Below are 21,840 nucleotides of genomic sequence, written 5' to 3'. Positions count from 1 at the left end.
GGTGGGCGGAAGAGGCGGAGACTTCCACTGGAGGATGCCAGCGGGATCTGGGCTGCTTCCGGCCTGGGTGTAGGCTGCCATCTTTGAAGCTCCCCGGGTTTGGGGCTGCCTTCCCTCCTGGCCAACTGTTGTCACCATAGGATGCGAGGAGTCATCCCAAGACAAAACATGGCCAGACAAGTGAGCCAGATAAAGAGGCAGTGGATGCAGATCAGTTTGTGGTTGATTTTCCTGGCACCCATTTCGTGGGCCGACCCGGCCTCTTTCTCTCAGGTTCACGCAGGGGAAAGGCTCTTCGAGGTGCTGGAAAGAAGACTTTGTCTCCTTCCTTTTCGGCTTGGACCAGCCCTATCAGTGGAGTTTTCTAGGCAAATCTGGTCCCCACCCCACCCCCCACAAATCAGGTGAAGTCAGGTTAAAAATAATATTGAAGGCTGCTCTGAGTGCCAGTTGAGTCACAGCACTGAGGGTGTGTGGGTTGCAACTAAGTGGGTCCCACACGTTTCCCAGGGAGATGATGGGGCAGAAACAGGTTGTGGAGTCTGCAGAGGGGTAAAATGAACCCCAGATCTTAGCAGAAGCCTGCCCCCACCCCCACCTGCTGGCATTTCCAGGCCAGAAGGGACTGTTCTGTCTCACTGTTTCTCAAAGGCCACCTGCTGCTGCCTCAGTGAGTCAAAAGGACCTGTCTGGCTTGTCGTGGATCACTTGGAACCTGGCCACATGCCTCCCTTTTCTATTTCTGTGCCTCGGAAGATGGCAGTACCACCCAACACCCCACCCAGGAAATCGCTGCCACTAGCTCTTGTGAAGCCTCATCTTAGGGCTAGTTACCTAGTAAGAAGAGCAGTGCTGAGAATTCCGGCAGATAGAGATGAGGTCTTCAGCAAGGGGAAAGAAAGGAGCCTTCTGAGGGCAGCTGCTCAATGGAGGAATTAGGGAGGGTTGGAAGCAGAGTTATCCTCAGGATGAGTTAGCGACAGTCCTGGCAATAGGAATATTGTCCCTATGAGGACTCATCTGTGGGCCTGGACAGCTCAGGCCTGGGGCTGGGTAGCTCACTGGTTAGGCCTCAGCTAATGCAGGCAGAGTGTGAGGACAGCCGCCAGGCGCTGGGGCAGCTTTCCAAGGGATGCTCTTTTCACTGAAGTAATTCCGAATCCTTAGTGCATCATGCAGTACCGTATGCTGTTTGGGGCCTTCTCACCTGATGCTCCCTCCCTGCCTACCCCCCACGCAATGTCCCCTTCTCCCCACTTAGTGGACAGTACAGCACAGTGTAAGGGATTTCAAACATTCTGTGCATCAGAACCATCTGGAAAGATCGCTAGTGGCAGCCTCCTGGCCCCATTCCCTGATGTTCTGATTCCGTAAGCCCAGCCAGGGTGCTGCGTTTTTATTAAGCATTATGGGGAGATCCTCAGCATGTGGTTCCTGGACTCTACTATGAGAATGCTGGTTTCATGGCTGAGAGCTTAAGACTCTGAAGTCCGACCAGAATTCAGATCCCAGTTCTGCTGCTTACCAGCTATAGAACTTGTAAGCTTCAGTTTCCTCATCTGTAAAATGGGAATGGTGAATTACTTTCCTCATGCTATGAGGATTAAATGAGATTATTTATGTAAAGACCCAACAGACTGCCTGAGAGGCAATGAGCACTTAATAATGTTATTATTTCTAGTGGAATTCCTGCTGTTCCATGCTCCCGACACACACATAGATGCTCAATGTGTGATGACATGTTTGTGGCTGACTCAGAACTGTCCTGTTCTTTATGGAAAATGATGCAGGGGCTTTAGAGGTGATCTGCTTTCTGTTTGGAGAGCTGGGCCTCTTAGCCACCCCAAGGGAGGATCCTCTGTTTTTCACCCCAAGGATGAATTAGAATCCTGTGTTTGGCAATTTCATCATGCAGTAAGACATGAAAGACCCTCTTCTTGCACCCTTCACCCAGCAGGAACTGGGTGTTGAAAAAGTCTTTTTGACAGCTTGGTGTCTTTTTTAACTTTGACAAGAAAACAGAAGTCTGCTTGTGCATAGTATCACCCTTGAACTCAGAGCCTGAAGGAATAGGAGTGGGCTGGGCAGAGCCTGGACTAATGCCAGGAACCTTCCGTGAGGAAGATGAAGCTCTTGGCATGGGGCTGTTGGCAGCCAAGGCCTCCCCAAGCCCTGGCGTCTTAGGTCTGGGCTGCCCTGAGACAAAGGGAACCACTAGGGCCTAGCCTGGGTCTAGCCTGGCTCGACTTTTTTCTTGCTGTTCTCACACCTCCGTCTCCTCCTCAGCTTCCCAGGACCCGGCTGGAAGGTGGAGCTCGACAGATGACCCAGTGCTCCCAAGGCTGGTGGCCCAAGAAGGGACTATTCATCCAAGGATTAGGGCGTCAGGAAAGGCCACAGGACAGGGCAGAAGCTAAAGCAACCCAGGAAGGTGGGTTACCTTACAGAGGCCACTAAGAATTACTATTTGGCAGCCAGACCCTGCCAAGTTTTCTCAAAAGCCTCCTTCACATTTCTCCTGAGGGTCTATCCAGTAGAGTCTAAGCTATAAGACCTGGGTATAGTTACAGAAGATGATGACCCCATGGCTTAAAAGCACTTGCCCCATCTGACGCCTGGAATTCTACCATTGGAGCACTTTGGCCCTCACAGACTTTGAACCCCATTTAAGTGCACACATCCTTGGACGAGGTAACACTAAACTCTTAACGCAGTGCATGTGTTGACACCATGCCAACATATGAGAAGCACTTAATATTTTGTAGCTTATAATAGAAGCAGTGAGTAATTAGTAGTTATCGTAATCATTGTGAACACTTTAGAATTACTGAACTTCCCATTTTTTGCAAATAAATTTTTTTGAAAAAAGGCAAAAGAAGAGAGCATTGAGTTTCTGCAGGAGAGAAGGAAAGAACTCATTAAAACCAGCTACAGAGCCCTATAAATTATGTGGCCTTGGGCAAGTCAGCCAAACCATCTGTACCTCAGCATCCCTTTTGGTACAGTGGTGATGGTGGTTCTCTTGTCCTTCTCTAGCTCCTAAGACTTTAAGATAAAATGAGGTAATAGCTTTCTGTGGGTTTTGGAATCATATTTGCCCTGTACATAACTGCAAAGGAGTGTGACTTATAACAACTTCTGTTAGTATCAACACACCAATTCTGCCATTGGTACCATAGCTATGAACACAGAGGAAATGCTGTGTGTGAAGACCAACTGACCAGCAGCTACACGTGGCAGTGGGCAAGGAGGCCCTGTCCAGATTCTGCACCCTAGTTACAACTCCTCACCAATGGCTGAGGTCACACTCCACCTGCCAAGTTGCAAGAGAAACCACCAACAGAGGCCTGGGCAGTTTGGTTGGTGGTTCAGAGCACAGGCTCTGGGGACAAAAAGTTTTGGGGTCAGGTCTCACCTCCACTACTTACTAGTGGTGTGGCTTTTAGCAAGTTCTTTTTATCTCTAGCCTCAGTTTCTTCTTCTGTAGAATAGGCTAACTGGGCTGTGCTGTGACGGGAATCAACTGAGAGTCTGCATGGAATGTACTTAGCTCAGAGCTGACTTAGTGAAGAAGAAAAACTATAATCCTCATTGCTGCCTGATTTGCCTCTCTTCTCTTGGTCTCCAGTTCAACATTCATTCAGCATATTTTAAATTATACTTCTCTATGGGGAGAAAGAGGAGACCACTCTTGAAAGACATTGGAGAAAAGCAACTGGGTTTTTCTGCATTTCGTGGAGCATACTGATAAGCCCCCGAGGGAGGAAACAGCTCAGGGATGCTCGTTGGGCTGACAGTTGTCATGGAGGAAGCGATGAAGGTGTTTCTCCTTGAAGAAGAGTTGCACTCGGTGTTTTTCTTTCTTATTCCCTCTGTGTCTCAGGGAAATGGTGTGAAGCAGTTCCCTGGGAGAATCCAGGGGCTGTGTCATCGCTATCAGTCCACAGGGCTGAGCATTCTTCCCGACCCTGGGCTGACTCGCGTCCACAGGGCAGGCACTGTCCCCTGGAGATAGCTGCCCTTTCAGAAAAAAGCCCCTCCTGGTGTGGGGAGAAGCATAAGTGGTGTGAAGGGGAAATAGAAACTCACTTGACTTTTACCTAGAAACTCCCTGTTTAGTGTGTGATTCATTGTTAAACCCCTCTTTTCTCTCTAGGCTGCAAGCTCTTCTCTTCGAGAGTCATCTTGTTCACTTCTGTGCCCTTAGTGCCCAGGACAGTTGGTGCTCACATAAATATATCCAGAAAACAAAAATGGATGGATGGATCAATAGACAGGTGGCTGGATGAAGGATTATGATGGCACCCTTGCCCTTGACTGGCCCTCAGGCCAGTTGAGAGGTCAAGATACACAGTTTGCAAGTGCAGAAAACAGTTTGCAAGTGCAGAAAACAATATTTAGGCATCAAATTGAAGGTGTAATCTGTGGAGTCCAAATCATTTGGGAGGCCAATGAGAATAAGCCTCACAGGTCTTCAGCTATAGGAAGTGTAATTAACTATGGGCCTCACCTGCTGTGTTCTGAAATCCATCTACGCTGAGGCCACATTTCCCATAGGCTGCTCCCAGCCAGTGACTGATCATAGCAGGGTTACTAGGGCAGGCTCCTTCCTGGGAGACAACCAACTCCTCTGACAGCTGGCCTTGCCTGAGGACTCCTCAACAGCTTTGCCAAAGCTTCTTTAAACTGCATGACGGTCTAGGATGCTTTCATCCAACCTTTTCTTCCTCTGTTCTTCACTTGGAGTCAGACTTTTGTGGAGGCCTGATGGCCCCCATTCTTTTTGGTTCCCTCTCCTTTTTTTTTCTCCCTCACATAGACATTTCCCCTAGTAAAATCCTTGCATATTTATTCCTGTCTTTGTGACTGCTTCTTGGAGGACTTGGACTATCATATCTTCAGAAGTTTAAAATGACCACTGTGGCCTAGGGGAGTCAGAGCAGGTTTAATAAAGGAGAAGGCACTCCATGGACTTTCCTAGTAGGGTGCAGAGTCCTAGTTAGGGTAGTGGAGGCACAGGTTAGACTGTGGATTCTATGAAATAAGAGACTGTCTGCATTGTTCGTTGTAAATCTTCTGCACCAAACACAGTGCCAAGCACGTAGTGGTCCCTCACGGAACACTTGTTGAATAAATGAATAAAAAAAGACTCCTTTTCCCATCTCTATAGCATCAGAATGCTTTCACCTTGCCTGTGTTCCATAAACCATCACACTTGGCTGTTACTGAAAGAATTACTCATTTATCTCTGCCCCTAGGCTGTTTGCCTCTTAAAGGCAAAGAGATCATATTCTGAAGACTCAAAGGCCTGGCTTATATGTAGTGTCCAAAGAAGAAACTAATAGACTGAACAACGATGGCGGAGGGAGAAGGTGGTCATAAGGATTGGTTATTACATCTGAGAAGTGGCTCATAGTTAGGGGTGAGGGTGGTATTCCTGGTTGCTGGTCCGGGCACCTCGCTTTGCCTCTGTGTAAAGTGCTGCCCTTCTTCCAGCTGCATCCTGGCACCACAGCCAGCTCCTTTCTTTCAGCTAACATTCTGTGGTCTCATGAGGACCTTCTATCTGAGGGGATCTTATTTTTTTCAAAATCCTACCATATACATGATTTTGTGGGAACTGCACAACTCACGGCATGGAGAGGTTAGCTATTCCCAATTTCACAGATGCAGTAACAACTGTGGTTTTAGACTGCCCTCAGCCACCAGCACAGCACTTCTGCTGGTAATGACACTACAGTTTTGCTTTGAGGAACATCCTGCCTCCATTGGATTATCTTGTAGGACTGTCCAGCAAGCGGTCCAACACTTCCCTGGACAAAGGTGGTCGTGTGACTTGAGTAAGATCCATTAGACACTTGTCCTAGAATTTGAATCTTGAACAGACGGTAATTTAAAAGCTAGAGCCTTTGAGAATAAAATAATGGATTTGAACAACAATAACAAAAACCTACTTCTGCTGGGTATGATGGCTCACGCCTGTAATCCCAGCACGTTGGGAGGCCGAGGCAGGTGGATCTTAAGGTCAGGAGATCGAGACCATCCTGGCCAACATGGTGAAACTCCGTCTGTACTAAAAATACAAAAATTAGCTCATATGGTGGCACGTGCCTGTAATCCCAGCTACTCAGGAAGCTGAGGCACAAGAATCGCTTGAACCCAGGAGGTGGAGGTTGCAGTGAGCCGAGATCCCGCCTCTGTACTCTAGCCTGGTGACAGAGCAAGACTCTGTCTCAAAAAACAAACAAACGAACAAACCCACTTCTATTAATATACACAAAAGAATTGAAAGCAAGGACTCCAACGGACATTTGCAAACCCATGTTCACAGTGGCATTATTCACAGTAACCAAAAGGTGGAAACAACCCAAATGTTTATGAACAGGTGGATAGAATGTATGTGCTATATACATACAGTGGAGTATTATTCAGCCTTCAAAAGGAATGAAATTAGGATGCTATAACATGAGTGAACCCTAAAAATCTACTTATTGAAATAAGCCAGACACAGAAGGACAAATATATTATTATAATGTAATATTGTAGTATTATATTATAAATACATAGATTCTGCAGCCATAAAAAAAGGATGAGTTAATGTCCTTTGTAGGGACATGGATGAAGCTGGTAGCCATTATTCTCAGCAAACTAACACAGGAACAGAAAACCAAACACTGCATGTTTTCTCTCATAAGTGGAAGTTGAAAAATGAGAACACATGGACACAGGGACGGGAACATCACACACTGGGGCCTGTCGGGAGGTTGGGGGCAAGGGGAGGGAGAGCATTAGGAGAAATACCTAATGTAAATGACGGGTTGATGGGTGCAGCAAACCACCATGGCACGTGTATACCTATGTAACAAACCTGCACATTCTGCACATGTATCCCAGGACTTAAAGTATAATAAAAAAATTTAAAATTCAATATATACATACATACATAAATTCCATCTATATGAGGTATCTAGAATCATCTAATTCACAGAGACAGAAAGTAGAAGAGTGGTCACCAGGGTAGGTGGGGAGGAGGGAAGAGGGCATTATTATCTAAAGAGTATAGAGTTTCTGTTTGGGATAATGAAAAAGTTCTGGAAATGGATACTGGTGATGGTTGGACAACATTGTGAATATACTTAATGCCACTGAATTGTACACACATCAATTGTGTATTGATGGTTAAGATGATATTTTTACCACAATTTAAAAAATACAAAAAAGTAAAAGTTTCAAAAACATCCGCTGGGGCTTTTCCCTCACGTCCGTGTGAAGAGGCCACCAACAGGCTTTGTGTGAGCAACAAGGTTGTTTATTTCACCTGGGTGCAGGCAGGCTGAGTCCGAAAAATGAGTCAGCAAAGGGTGGTGGGATTATCATTAGTTCTTACAGGTTTGGGATAGGCATACAAAGTACATTCTCAAGAGCGGAGGGAGAATACATTGCATCCGTTAGGGTGGGGCAGGAACAAATCACAATGGTGGAATGTCATCACTTAAGGCTATTTTCACTTCTTTCGTGGATCTTCAGTTGCTTCAGGCCATCTGGATGTATACGTGCAAGTCACAGGGGATATGATGGCTTAGCTTGGGCTCAAAGGCCTGACGGGGCTGATTCATTTGCAGTGCTCATACCCTGAAGAATCTTTTCATTAGTTTCTGCTACCTGGACACCCAGTCTTATATTCCTGTTCTGGGTTTGAATCTTGGCTCCACCACATGCCAGACATGTGACCTTGGGTGAGTTACTGTGCTTCTTTGAGCCTCTATTTTCTCATCTGTAAGTGAGGGTAATACCCAATGCATAGAGTGGTTGGATTCCATGAAAGAAGGCACACTTTGTTCTTAGCATAGAGCTCTGCATATGGAACATGCTCAGTGAAAGGCAGGTGCATTATCCTCATGAGAATAGCTTTAGTTCCTAAACACAGAGTTTAGGAACTAAACCCACATTTACATAATCAGTCAGCAACAGAATTGTGACTAGGACCAGACCTCCAGGCCCCTAGGTCTCCAGCTTGAGGGAGGAGAAAATGACCTGAGAGGTCTTTGGCAATTGCAATGGACAGGAGAGTTTTTCATCAGCTCATTGGACAACTACTCTTCGAGTCCTTAATTGAGAAAGCCATTTGCTCCCCAACTATCCTTGTTTAGCATGAAGACACTTTAAGGAAGGGAGAGTTTTGTCTCAGTAGGAAATTGGGGGAGTGAAGGAAACCCTACACCCAAAGGCACCTTAGAATTGACTGACTTTGAGCTTTTCTTGGGTTACAACCTCCCATCCCAACAGAGTTTTGTGAGGATTTAATGAGATATTACCTATAGGCCCTAGCTTGATTCCTGGCATGCAGTAAAGACTCAATAAATTCTAGCTGTCATTGTTATGATAACTAATAGGCACTACGGTGATGTGAGTTCAAAGCATTTGCAAATGGACCATCAACCCCCACTCCACCTGGAAATGCTATCCCCAGCGTCTGAAATTCCTTTTAAGGAGAGACTGATTCTTTTTCTTCCATAGTCAGAGACATGGTTGACCATATAAAGTAAACGAGGAAGGGAAGGAGGTGTGAGCAGTTCACATCTTGTGCTGAAGCAGAAATGCTGGCTGGGGACCCTGGAGTCTGCGCTCATGGTTTCTGAGCTGAGCACACTCTCCCCAGAGTCTCAGTCCACCTGCTCTTGTGTCTGATCCCTGGAGAGTCTCTCATCCCTTCACGCGATATAACCTAGATTCTGAAGACTAAGGTGAGGAGGAGCTGTGGGTTGGAGGGGTGAGTAATAAGGAGGAAATCCCCTAAGCCCAACTGGAGAGAAATCCAGGAGTCTATAGCGTTCTCGGCTGGAAACCCCAAACATTGCTTGTTCACTGTTCCCTGGTTTCCTGGTCATTCAACATTTTCCCCGCACTTGCCAGGAACACGAAGACAAATAGAACTGTGGCTCCCACCTTCCAGGGATTCTGTAGGGATGCCTGTGGTGCCCGACTCACAGCCCCTGGATCCACTGCTCTCAGCCACAGCTGCTGGGAAAGTGGCAGGTGAGCCTGACAGCACCCCATCTTGCCTGCCTAGTTCATGCCCCAGGGCTGTCTCCAGAAAGTATAGGCCAGAATACTTATGGAATACAGAATACAGAATATGCCTACCAGAAAGTATAGGCCAGAAATTAATTCCCTCAGGACAACTGGCCAACCAGTGGGGCCCAAGAGCCTTCCTCCAGGCAGATGACTCTGGCCACATTCTGATTTCTCAAGGGTGTCCAGGAGACCTCAACCCCTATTTCCCACAAGACCCACCTTGGTAACACACTCCTCTGGGCTTTTCCTCATTTCCTTCCTCACTTTCCCCATTCCCAGCTCCCAGGATCCCCTTCCACATAGACTGCCAGCACCTGAAGCCTTATGCAGGCTTGGTTTTGGGGGAATCTGATCTCAGATAGGTTTCTCATCTATTATCAGAGTGATGAGTTCTGAAATCAAGATAGGTATAGGGTGCACAGAGGAGGAAGCACAAGCCACATGGGGACAGAAAAAGCCCCCAGAGGTGGTGACATTTGGTCTGAGTCTTGAGAGATGAGAAGTCAGTCAGTAGACCAGAGACAGGAGGCATTCATTCTAGGCAGAAGGGCTAGCCCACGCAGAGACCCAGAGGTGAGTGAGAACATGTGGAGACTTCCAATAGTTAAGTCCACTGGAGTCTGGGATGCCAGTGAGGGCAGGGCCGGGGGAGCTGGGCAATCAGGTGGGCCTGGGCCAGGAAGCGTCCATCCATGGAGAGGTGGTGAGGGTCCTAGGTAGTAACAAACAAGAAACACCCATGTGAGCCCCTGAAACCAGGTCTGTTCAGTCCATCTGGGCTCCAAGAGCTGGCAGGAGAAGGTGTTCTGTTGACATGGGTGAAGGAAGGGGAGGAGGAGAAGCCAGTGAATTGAACTGGCCAACCATGCTGTTGGCTACACACAGGTCCTGCAGCAAAGACACAGGATGGCCTTGCCCACTCACCTGGCAGTGATGAAGGGGGTAGGGAAGGGCATGACTTGAATCCCAGGGTAACTTCATTCTGCAAAGTCCTCCTGGGAAATCACCCCCCAGGGTCCCTTCCCCAGGAAGCCCCTCTTCCTCCACTCTCACATCCCTCCCACCACCTGCCAACTCACCACCTCCACCACGAAATCTCCTTGAAAGTGCCCCTTCCCTTAAAAGACACAGTCTCCAGGGCTCTTTTCCCTCAAAGGACACCTGACCAGATGCTTAGCTCCATTCATGATGTTTATGTTTTTTGACGGCAAATAGGCCAGATAGGTTTTTAAGTTGCCTTCTTTTTGAGACGGAGTTTCGCTCTTATTGCCCCAGCTGGAGTGCAATGGCATGATCTTGGCTCACCGCAACCTCCGCTTCCCAGGTTCAAGCAATTCTCCTGCCTCGGCCTCCCGAGTAGCTGGGATTACAGGCATGCGCCACCACGCCTGGCTAATTTTGTGTTTTTAGTAGAGAGGGGGTTTCTCCATGTTGGTCAGGCTGGCCTGCCTTTTTGTGTTCTTATAATGCTACAGCTTTATGGGGGTAAGATGTGTCCCCAGGCAGCTTGTCCCCTGGCAAGAGTGACCAATTTGTGGAGGAGATAAGGGATCTGCCAAGGAGGAGATGAAGGATTGAAGGGGCAGACCTGGATGAGGAAGGGCGACTGCAGGTCTCACCTTCCCTCCCCTGCCAACCCAGAGCACTGCAGTTATGCCTCCATGCTCAGTGAGAGCTGGTGGCCCCCTCCAGTCTACATCCCACAGGGGAAAGCCTCCCACTTCCTCAGCTCTGATAGATTGGCAGACAGGGCAACCTCACCTTGGAGCAAAAGCATGAATTATCCACCCGCCCAGTCTTGCAGTAGCAATCTTCATTTAGTACTTACTCTGTGCTAAGCACTTTACATGAGTTAACTCATTTCATCCTCATACTTGATTTAGATACTATTATTATCTTCAGTTGCAAATGAGGAAAACAAGACTCAGGTGTTGTAGGTAGCCCAAGATCACACAGCAGGTGGTGGAAACTGGCCCTTAGGCCCCACACGCTCCAGATGGTATGTTGGATGTTCCTGTAATCGGTGACTCTGTGGGCCTGTGTGCAGGGAGGGAAAAGACACACGTGAGCGGAGTGTGTGTGAAATAAGAAGAAAGCCCAGTTGTAGTAACAGTAATTCTGATCATAACAGCAGTGGCTGTGAGTGGGCACTTAGTGTGTTCTGGGCCTGGTGCTCTACCTGTGGTTTCATTCTCACCCACGCCACAATGAGGTAGGTACTGCCGGTGCCATCATTGGAAGAGAATGCTGTTTCATCCACTCGTTTCCTCATGCACCCCTTCACTCATCACTCCTTGAGCTCACGCTGGGGGTTGTCTCCAAAAAGTGGTCCAGATGCCCAGTGAGAGCAGCCTGACCCTGGCCTGAGGCCTCCCCCAGCCATGCTCTGGGTCTGCGGCTTCATTTACCCCCACACGGAGCACCTCCCTCCTCCATCCATGCCCTCGCGGGACCAGCTGCCCTCCCAGCCCTGCAGGCCTTGAGCCTGTGCATTGCTCAGCAAGCACAGCTGCTGGCGCCTACCCACCCTGCCCAGCCGGCTCACCGTGGGGCAGGCAGACACCACAGCCTTCACCCAGCTAGGGCTTCCACATCCCTCTGCTTCCCCATCCAGCACGCGCTCCAGACACCATGCTCTGTTCAGGCTTTGTCAGAGGTCCTGGTCCATAGCCTGGAGAGACTCCACGGCCCCAGCAACACCACAGCCTCCACCCCTGCCCTCCTCCCCAGGGCTCGGCGTCCCAGTGTCCATCCAGGAAGTTTTTCCTTCCTCCCCAGGCAACTTGGCCTTGGCCAGGGAGCATCCTCAAGTGCGATTTCCGTCCAACTTTGTCCCATGACCGCTGTGCCATGGAAACGCCACCCTCCACTCCCCTCCTGCCTCTGGCGCCACCTCAAGGCCACTTCCTGTGTGACCTTCCTGCTCCTGGGATCAGTCATTCCCACACTGGCTGGTGCTGGGGCCAGCCCCTTCTCTCCCTTCCTCCCTCTCTCCTCTGTTCCTCCCACTCTCCGGAAGGGAAGAAGGTCTGTCACCAGGCCCACAATTGATTAATAGCCCAGCTTTCACTGATAATTCCACTTCTGGGGGCTGCAGCCGAAAGGTTTGAGTAAACATAGTGATTTTCTTTAAATAAACATCCTCTCCACAAAGTAAAGTTGGTGACCCACCAAGGCCAGCTGACCCAGCAACTGTTTGCACCTCGGTGTCCTGGTTCTCTCCTCCGCCACCCTCCATGGCAAGGGTGTGGGAACAGCTTGGGATTCAGAATCCCCTCGGGGCCCAGTGCCCTCACCCTACTTTGGTGAAGCCTTTCTAGTCCCTCTTCAGCCTGAGGACATTCCTCTCTGCTCCTCCCCTACTGCCTCCTGGACCGTCCTTCAGGCTCAGAGCTCCTGGTCCCTGCCACTGCTGACCCCTTCAATGGTGCCTGCCATCCACTCCAACGAGGAGCAGAGTAACCAGGCCAGCCTGTTGCTCTTCCATTTTAACCTGCCATTCCTGGCTGTCCCTCTTGGACTTGGGAGGTCAAACATTCCTCCTTCTGAGCTCCCACCTCTTTCCCTAGCTTATCTCCATAATGTGTTTGGACCCCCTCTCCTGCCTCTACTCTCATGGCCTCAGTTTTGACCTCCTCTGCCCTGTTCTATGCCCTACTTCAGTTGCAGGGGCAGGGGATTAGAGGCCCTGGGGACTGCACACGCTGCAGGATTGAATGCCTCAGGGACAGGAACTTGCGGAGGACAGAGCCCACTGCACAAGCTAGTAAAAAACTCCATCATTGAGGGCCACAAAACTGAAGGTCTTGAATCCGAGCTCTTCAGAGGGACCCTTGAGTGGGGCTCTGGTCCTGTGGCCTTTGATCTCGTACTTAGTCCATTGCAGCAGATGCTGTGGTCATGTATAATGCTGGATCTTTTTGGATTAATTTTTTCTTTTTTTCCTCTATGTGTTAGCTCTTTTTTTTTCTCTCATTCAAGTAGGAGGCATTTGAAAGTTATGCTGGGTCTTCGTTTGCCCACAGATCAAGAACAATTTAGGGAGTTTGCAGAGCGGATGAACAGAGATTTATGTGAGCAAAATGCCCCGTGGGAGCAGTGGGGAGTGAGTTCTCTGGCATCTCCTGCTCTGAGACCAGAAAGCGATTCCTTTGAGGAGATGCGGAGGCCGCCCAGCAGCCAGATCCCAGCCCTGCTTCTTTGCAGGGTGTGTGGAGACAGCAAGACCCCGGGGAGGAGTGGCTTCCCGAGTGCAGCAGGCATTTGGAATCATTAGCACTGGGTTTCTGGTCTTGGCAAAGTCTCTGGCACAGAGGCAGAGGAGAGTCAAAGTCAGGCATAACAGCATGTCCATACCAGGCTGTGGAGACTGGTCACTGATTTGGTGTTTTGGTGCAGGGGATTACAATCCTAGAATACCAGGAATGATGGGGTGACATTTTCTGCAGCTTGGAGGAATAGACCTCAGAATCAGAAATGAATTTTACTTACAAAAGATGACTTCTGTGTTTGTGCACTAAGATTTATACCCTAAATAACCAGAGGACTTGTGGTTATCACAGTCCACGCTATTTCCGTCTTCTGCAGCAGCCTTTGCATGTGCTGTTCCCTTTGACTAGAAAGTCCTTCCTCCCCACAGTCTGTTTGCTGACTCCTGTTGGCCCTTTCAAACCAGGCTTAGGTGTTGCTTTCTCTCTAGGAAACCTCCCCAGGGAGGCAAAATTGTCCACACCTGCTTCCTTCTCTGTGTGCTATTTACCTCTATACTGTTATATATATCCGTTTATATGTATATAATATATACATATTACATATAAATACATATTCAATTATATATTATATGTAATATAATATATATTTAATATGTATTTTTATATATGCTTCCCTCTCTGTGTGCTTCTTACCTCCGTACTGTTTTTATATATATATTTTTTCTTTTCATTGAGATATAATTCACATACCATAACATTCATCCTTGTGAAGTATTACAGTTCAGTGTTTTTAGCATTTTCACAAAATTGTGCAACCATCATGACATGGTTAGATTTTGTGTCTCCACCCAAATCTTACCTGGAATTGTAATCCCCATAATGCTTACATGTTGAGGGAGGGACCTGGTGGGAGGTGATTGGGTCATGGAGGCGGTTTTCCCCAGGCTGTTCGTTCTCATGATAGTGAATGATGTCTCACGAGATCTGATGGTTTTATAAGGGGCTCTTCCCTCTTCGCTCATCCCTTCTCTTTCTTGCCACCGTGTGAGAAAAGTCCTTGCTTCCCCTTTGCCTTCCACTATGATTGTAAGTTTCCTGAGGCCTCCCCAGCCATGTGGAACTGTAAGTCAATTACACCTCTTTCCTTTATAAATTACCCAGTCTCGGGTATGTCTTTAGAGCAGTGTGAAAATGGACTAATACACATCACCACTCTAATTCCAGAACATTTTTATCATTCTCAAAATAAACCCATACCCATTAGCAGATACTCCCCTTTCTCCTCTGCCCCTAGCTCTTGGCAACCACTAATTTACTTTCCCTCTCTATGGATTTGCCTATTTTGGACATGTCATATAAAGGAATAATACAATAGGTGGCCTTTTGTGTCTGGCTTCTTTCACTTGGCGTAATGTTTTCAAAGTTCGTTCATGTTGTAATATGTACCAATACTTCATCCTATTTTTAAATTTTAGATAACAATATATTTTATTACTTGACCAAGCTATTTCTAAAAGTAAGCTAGTTATTACACCATAGAAAAATAATGTCTTATTCAAAAAGAATTACTCAAGATTTATTTGGCAAGTCTTATTTTTGTTAAATATTAATTTTAATGAATTTTACACTTTCTTTTTTTTTGAAACAGGGTCTCAATCTCTCACCCAGGCTGGAGTGCAGTGGCTGGATCACGGCTCATTGCAGCCTTGACCTCATAGGCTCAAGCAATCCTCCTGCCTCAACCTCCTGAATAGCTGGGACTACATGCTACCTCGCCCAGCTAATTTTTGTATTTTTTGTAGAGATGGGGGTCTCGCCATGTTGCATAGGCTGGTCTCAAACTGCTGGTCTCAAGTCATCTGCCTGACTTGGCCTCCCAAAGTACTGGGATTACAGGCATGAACCACCGTACCTGGCCCACTTTACACTTTTAAATCCTTTTCTACTAAAGTGATCATTCAATCAGTTTCCATATAGTTTTTCCTCTGTACATAAAGATTGGTAACATTGTAAATAAGTGTTACAATCCGAATTCACAGAAAATATTTATAATCTCAAGAGAACAGAATCTATTTTGAACAGAGCTCTTGTTTTCGTAATATTAGTTCACCACCACATTTTTCCACATGTTTCTGTATCCACCTTTTCTTGGAACTTATGGGTAGGAAATGATAGAAGAAGGCAGGAAAAGGAAATGTCAAAGTTTTTTTGGAGGGACTGCATTTTCTGGGACTGATAAGACGGATGACTTCCACTGTAACTCTGGTTATCAAAGGAATAGGAGAAATAACAAATTCTCAGTATAGTTGTCAATCTCACTTAATACCATTAGAATGAAGGATGTAAATGAAAAGTTCAAGTTAAAAGGCATCTTTATAGATAATCCTCTGATATTCCTAGTACTTTCACTTATTTACCTGTGTGGGTGTTTTTTAAAAACTGGAAGTATAATAAAAAGAATCCAGAATCCATATAAAAAGTAGATATGTGTGTTAACATAGAAACTGAATAAATTGGTATTTTAAATATCAATCCCTGTATTTTTTCCATCATGAAAAAGAAATACATTTTTAATGTAAAGTTTTGGGTTTTGTTTCTTTTTAGAACTTTCACTTATTTGTAACTTTCATTTCTTATTTTTCGTAACTTTCATTTTTAAAAAACTAACTGCTTTGCATTTCCCCTTGTGGAAAAAAAGAAAAACTACTCAAAATAGCTTTCCCTTTATGAGATGAATGTACTCCATTTATTTTTATGGCTGAAAAATATTCTATTGCATGAATATACTATGTTTTATTATTCCATTCATCAATTAATGGACATTTGATTGTTTCCATTTTGGGGCTATTCTGAATACTGCTGCTACGAACATTTGTGCACAGATTTTTGTGTGGACACATGCTTTAATGCTTTTGGGCTTATATCTAGGAGTGGTATTGCTAGGTTACATGAAAACTCTATGTTTAACCTTTTGAGGAACTATTGAAAGTGGCTGTACCACTATACATGCCCCCCAGCAGTGTATGAAGATTCCAATTTCCTCACACCCTTTCCATCACTTGTTATTATCTGTCTTTTAGATTAGAGTCATCTTAGCGGTTTGAAGCAATATCTCATTGTGGCTGGATTTGCATTTCTGTAATGACAAATAATGTTGATCATTTTTTGATGTGCTTATTGGCCACTTGTGTATCTTCTTTGGAGGGATTTCTATTCAAATCCTTTGTCCATTTTTAATTTTTTTAATTGTTGAATTGTATGTGTACACATTTCCACTAGTGCATTTCCCACACTGTTCTGTAGCCTATGTTTTATGTGTCTGAGTTTCCTATTAGATTGTGGCCAGATGTGGGCAGGGTCTGGGTCAGACTCGAGCCCAGGCCCTTCTCATGGGCACAGTGCAGAGCATGCGGTAGGCACCTGGTAAATGCATCAAGACTGGAGACCCAAACTCTCCGGGGAGCCCTTGTGCTCTCCTCCAAGTTTCTTACTTCTCAAAGTCCCTGCATTTCTAGATTCCTTATATATGGAAGCCCATGGTGGGTCTGGGTGCTCTCTGGGGAACAGGGGTTGAGCTGAGAGGTCTCAATTCTGGAACATACAGCCTCACTGCCTAGGTAAGGGCCCAGCTCCACACTCAGCCTTGCCTCTGTGCCTATTCTCTTTTCTTGTTTCTCTTTTTGTGTTGGTGGAGGTGATGGGGGAGAAGAAATGATTGCTTTTGAGCCAGGGTTGATGCAGCCCTGGTTGAATTTTCAAATAAAAGAGGAAAATCTCCATCTCTTGATTTGTGCCACATGCATCCCAAGATGCATTTGTCTTGTAGCCACATTTAGTGAATCTGCTAACTCTACCTTGGTAAGGGTTCTGGGGACCTTCTGTTTGCTGCCACCCACTCCATCCACTCTCTCCCCTCCTCTGTGCCCAGAAGCTGACATCGGTGTGTTATATCAGTGGGTTCCTTTGGGCTCTGGCTTCCAGCTGGATTTGACCAATGAGACACTGGCTGCAAACTGGACAGACAGGGAGGTGAGCAGTTAGGGGTGTTTATTCCCTTCTAGCTGAGCTGTGTCTATGTCTGTCCACTGAAGGCCACAGCTCCTGCTGGGGAGCCTCTCCACATAGCCCTTGTCTCAGGTTCGGGCCCAAGAGTGCTGTCCACACAACTGGCATGAGCTGAGGGTACGCTGCTCTCCACTTGGGCTTGCCCAGACCCTGCTCATACTTCTGTGCAGTGTCCCTTTATTCACTTTCCTCAAAATACCCAATTTGAGTGTGCTTCGTTTCCTACAGGACCCTGGCTGATATAGCTGGGGACTGTCAAATGTGATGGCGGAGAGCCAGGTATTGGTCTTGCACTGCCACACATTAGCTGCATTAACTTGGGCAAGTCACGTAAGCTATCAAGCCTCAACTTTCTCATCTGCAACGTGGACACAATACCAGTTCTTCCTTCACAGAGCTGATGTGAAAAGGAAGTGAGGCTGTGGCTGTCAGCACAGCAACTGGCACACACTAAGGCCCCCTTCAATAGTGGATGCTATCGTTAGGAGGACTAGAGCTTTGACTGTTAGAGGAGAGTGATTTACTCTTTTCCCTTGCCTACTTGCTCCCATTTCACTTGAGATGAACAGCTGAAGAGCGCTTGCAGGAACTCAAGGTTGAAACAGGAGTAAAATAGCACCTGATCCACACTGAGAAGGTTGTGGAAGGACACAGGAGTCTCAGAGAAGATCTTCTCACCTTTAGGGAACTGGCTGCAGATTGGAGAAGTCAAGACAGACCCACAGGGGACCTGGGCATGAGAGGGTCTACTGAGCCTGGATAACTGGAGTCGTGGGCACTCAGACACTTGAGCCTCCTGCCGTGTGGCAGGAGTTTGGATGTATTCTCCATAGTTCAGGGGGCAGAGCTGGCTGCAGGAAATGAATGTTCCTCCCAACTCTAGATCCTGTGAAACTCCCATTTGATAACAAGTGAGCCTCCTTCTGGTTTATCTCGGAGGCTGCCTGGGTTATAACAGGAAGAGTGTCGGCCTTGGGGGCTGCAGAAACCTGAGTGTGACCTCGTGTTGCTTGCTGGCTGGGGACCAGGGCGAGACACATGACCTCTCTGAGCCTCCATGTCCTCATCTGTGTTGAGCACACAGAGCAGCTTTATCAAAGGGGATAGTGGCCATTCAGACTTTTAAAAAGAAAATAAGCTAAGTATATAAGGCAAGGAGGAAAAGAGCTCTGGGAGGTCCCATGAGGGATCAGAGCCAGGGAGTTGTGAGCTGGGCTGAGCGTTGAAGGCCAGTGGATCTAATCAAATGCGTGGAGATGGGGAATGTGTCAGGCTAGGGGGCTCAGGGAACCCAGGTGAGAGGCCACCCTCAGTGGGTAGAGTACAGGTCATAGAGAATGACATTAGAGAGACTGGTTGTATCTGACACCCCTCACCCTGGCTTTCCTTCTGGGGTTTGGGGCTGGGGCAATGGGCAGGCATGGGTGAGCAGACAGGGGGTTAGGTAAATGCTGGGGCCAAATGCCAATAACCGGGGGAGGGTTCCACACACCCGCGTCTGCCTTCGTTTGCTCAACGACATTCAAGGAGCATTTGTTATTGCCCATGACATTCCAGACCTGTGTCAGATGTGGGGACATGGCAGAAAAGTGATCCAAGTGCTGGTCTCAAGGAGGTCACAGTCTTAGATGCCTTACTTGGTTACACCAGGTCCATGTGAAGGCCCACAGCTCTCTTATGAGCTCTGTGATCTGGGGCAAATGAGTTGTGTTTTTTGGACCTTTCCCTCATCTGAGCGGATAGGGATACCAGTTCCATGCAGGGTTGATTGGAGGAGTAACGACATGTGAGATTATGACACAAAAAATTTAGCATTCCCTGGCTGGGCGCTGTGGCTCATGCCTATAATCCCAGCACTTTGGGTGGCCAAGGTGGGCGGATCACGAGGTCAGATTGAGTCCATCCTGGCTAATACAGTGAAACGCTGTCTCTACTAAAAATACAAAAAATTAGCCAGGTGTGGTGGCAGGCACCTGTAGTCCCAGCTAAAAGCTGAGGCAGGAGAATGGTGTGAACCCAGGAGGCGGACCTTGTAGTGATCAGAGATTGTGCCACTGCACTGCAGCCTTGGCGACAGAGCAAGACTCCATCTCAAAAAAAAAAAAAAAATTTAGCATTCCCCAGGTACCAGTACATGGCAGCTATTTGATTGACATGCATTCAGGTACACTTGTAACCTCGATAAGTAAATGAAAGTTTTCCTAGAGAACCACTTCTACATGTGTACAAAGAGGCATTTATGCTGAATGGCCTGTAACAGCCAAATACCGAAAACAGTGTTGAATGTCTATCTTAATCTATTTGGGCTGCTATAACAAAATACGTTAGACGGGGTAATTTTTTTTCTTTTTCTTTTTTTTTTTTTTTTTAAGATGGAGTCTCGCTCTGTCACCAGGCTGGAGTGCAGTGGCATGATCTCGGCTCACTGCAACGTCTGTCTCCCAGGTTCAAGAAATTCTCCTGCCTCAGCCCCCCAAGTAGCTGAGACTACAGGTGTGTGCCACCGTGCCTAGGTTATTTTTGCATTCTTAGTAGAATGCAGGGTTTCACCATGTTGGCCAGGATGATCTTGATCTCATGACCTTGTGATCTGCCTGCCTCGGCCTCCCAGAGTGCTGGGATTACAGGTGTGAGCCACCACTCCTGGCCAGGCTGGGTAATTTATAAACAATGGAACTGTATTGCTCACAGTTCTAGAGGTTGGGAAGTCCAAGATCAAGGTGCTCACAGACTTGGTGTCTGGCGAGAACTCACTATGCTTCACAAACGGCACCATCTCGGGACAGAAGGATGAACAAGCTCTTTTGAGTTGCTTTTATAAGGGCACTAATCCCCATTCACAAGGGTGGAGACCTCACGACTTAATCACCTCTTAAAGGCCCCACCTCCTAATACTACCAAACTGGGGACTAGGTTTCAACATGTGAGTTTGGGGAGACACAAACATTCAGTAATCCCAGCACTTTGGGAGGCTGAGGCGGGTGGATCATGAGGTCAAGAGATTGAGACCATGGTGAAACCCCGTCTCTACTAAAAATACAAAAAATTAGCCAGGCGTGGTGGTGGGCGCCTGTAGTCCCAGCTACTCGGAAAGGCTGAGGCAGGAGAATGGCGTGAACCTGGGAGGCGGAGCTTGCAGTGAGCCGAGATTGCGCCACTGCACTCCAGCCTGGGTGACAGAGCGAGACTCCGTCTCAAAAAAAAAAAAAAACACAAACAAGCAAACAAACAAAAAAAAACAAAAAAACCATTCAGACCATAGCAGTGTCTGTCAGAAGGGCAATGCTTAGCTATAGTATGTTAGTACTATGAAATACTGTGTAGTAGCTTAAATGAATATGGTAGCTTATATGTACTGACACAGAAAGATCTCTAAGAAATAGCATTGAGTATAAAGGGAAAGTTGCAAAATGGGTGCAGAATACTTCCATTTCTATAAACCTACAGACGAGATCTAGATGGATTCACACCAAAGTGACGTAACCTTCGGTTACCCACTGGGGAGGGGAGGGAACTAATGAGGGAGGATATTTTATCTGTTCAGATGAAGCTCAACTTATGACAGGGCTCACATCCCAATAAACCCATCATTAGTTTAAAAAATTGTAAGTCAGACCATCATAAGTTGGTGACCGTGTGTACTGTTTAAAGTCTAAAATACCTGTTATATCTGAGGTATCAAAAATGACGTTAAGGGCCTGGGTGCGGTGGCTCATGCCTGTAGTCCTAGAACTTTGGGAGGCCGAGGTTGGTGGATCACCTGAGGTCAGGAGTTCGAGACCAGCCTGGCCAACATGGTGAAACCTCGTCTCTACTAAAAATGCAAAAATTAGCCGGGCATGGTGGCGTGTGCCTGTAATCCCACCTACTCAGGAGGCTGCAGCAGGAGAATCGATTGAACCCAGGAGATGGAGGTTGCAGTGAGCCAAGATCACGCCATTGCACTCCAGCCTGGGTGACAGAGCGAGACTTCATCTCAAAAAACAAAAAAATAAAAAAGACGACTTTAAGAAATGACTTTTTTTCTACCTCTCTGAGACTGTTTCTTTGCAGAATGAGGGGTTTTCATTAAAAGACATTTAATGGTCTTTACATTCTTTTTTATTGTAGTAAAATATATATGATATTTATCATTTTAACCTTTGTTTTTTTGAGATGGAGTCTCACTCTGTCACCAGACTGGAGTGCAGTGGCACGATCTAGGCTCACTGCAACCTCTACCTCCCGGGTTCAAGCAATTCTCCTGCCTCAGCCTCCCGAGTAGCTGGGACTACAGGCACGCGCCACTACGCCCGGCTAATTTTTATATTTTTAGTAGAGACAGGGTTTCACCATGCTGGCTAGGATGGTGTTGAACTCCTGACGTCAGGTGATCCACCCACCTCTGCCTCACAAAGTGCTGGGATTACAGGCATGAGCCACCACACGCATCCCATTTTAACCATTTTTAAATGTACACTTCAGTGACATTAAGAACATTCACATTGTT

At 46.9% G+C, this 21,840-nt stretch overlaps 1 long non-coding RNA gene across 1 annotated transcript; it reads left to right on the top strand.

Annotated features, from left to right (window-relative positions):
• The first annotated feature begins 137 nt into the window (after nucleotides 1-137).
• On the top strand, nucleotides 138-4,851 carry LOC129466328 (uncharacterized). The gene is made up of 2 exons (XR_008652113.2): nucleotides 138-404; nucleotides 4,157-4,851. It is a non-coding gene; the product is annotated as an uncharacterized lncRNA (long non-coding RNA).
• Nucleotides 4,852-21,840: the final 16,989 nt, after the last annotated feature.

This window comes from Symphalangus syndactylus, chromosome 2 (assembly GCF_028878055.3).
Source record: "Symphalangus syndactylus isolate Jambi chromosome 2, NHGRI_mSymSyn1-v2.1_pri, whole genome shotgun sequence".
Lineage (NCBI taxonomy): Eukaryota > Metazoa > Chordata > Mammalia > Primates > Hylobatidae > Symphalangus > Symphalangus syndactylus.
The sequence above is the reverse complement of the archived record's forward strand: the minus strand, read 5'-3'. Positions and strand labels throughout refer to the sequence as shown.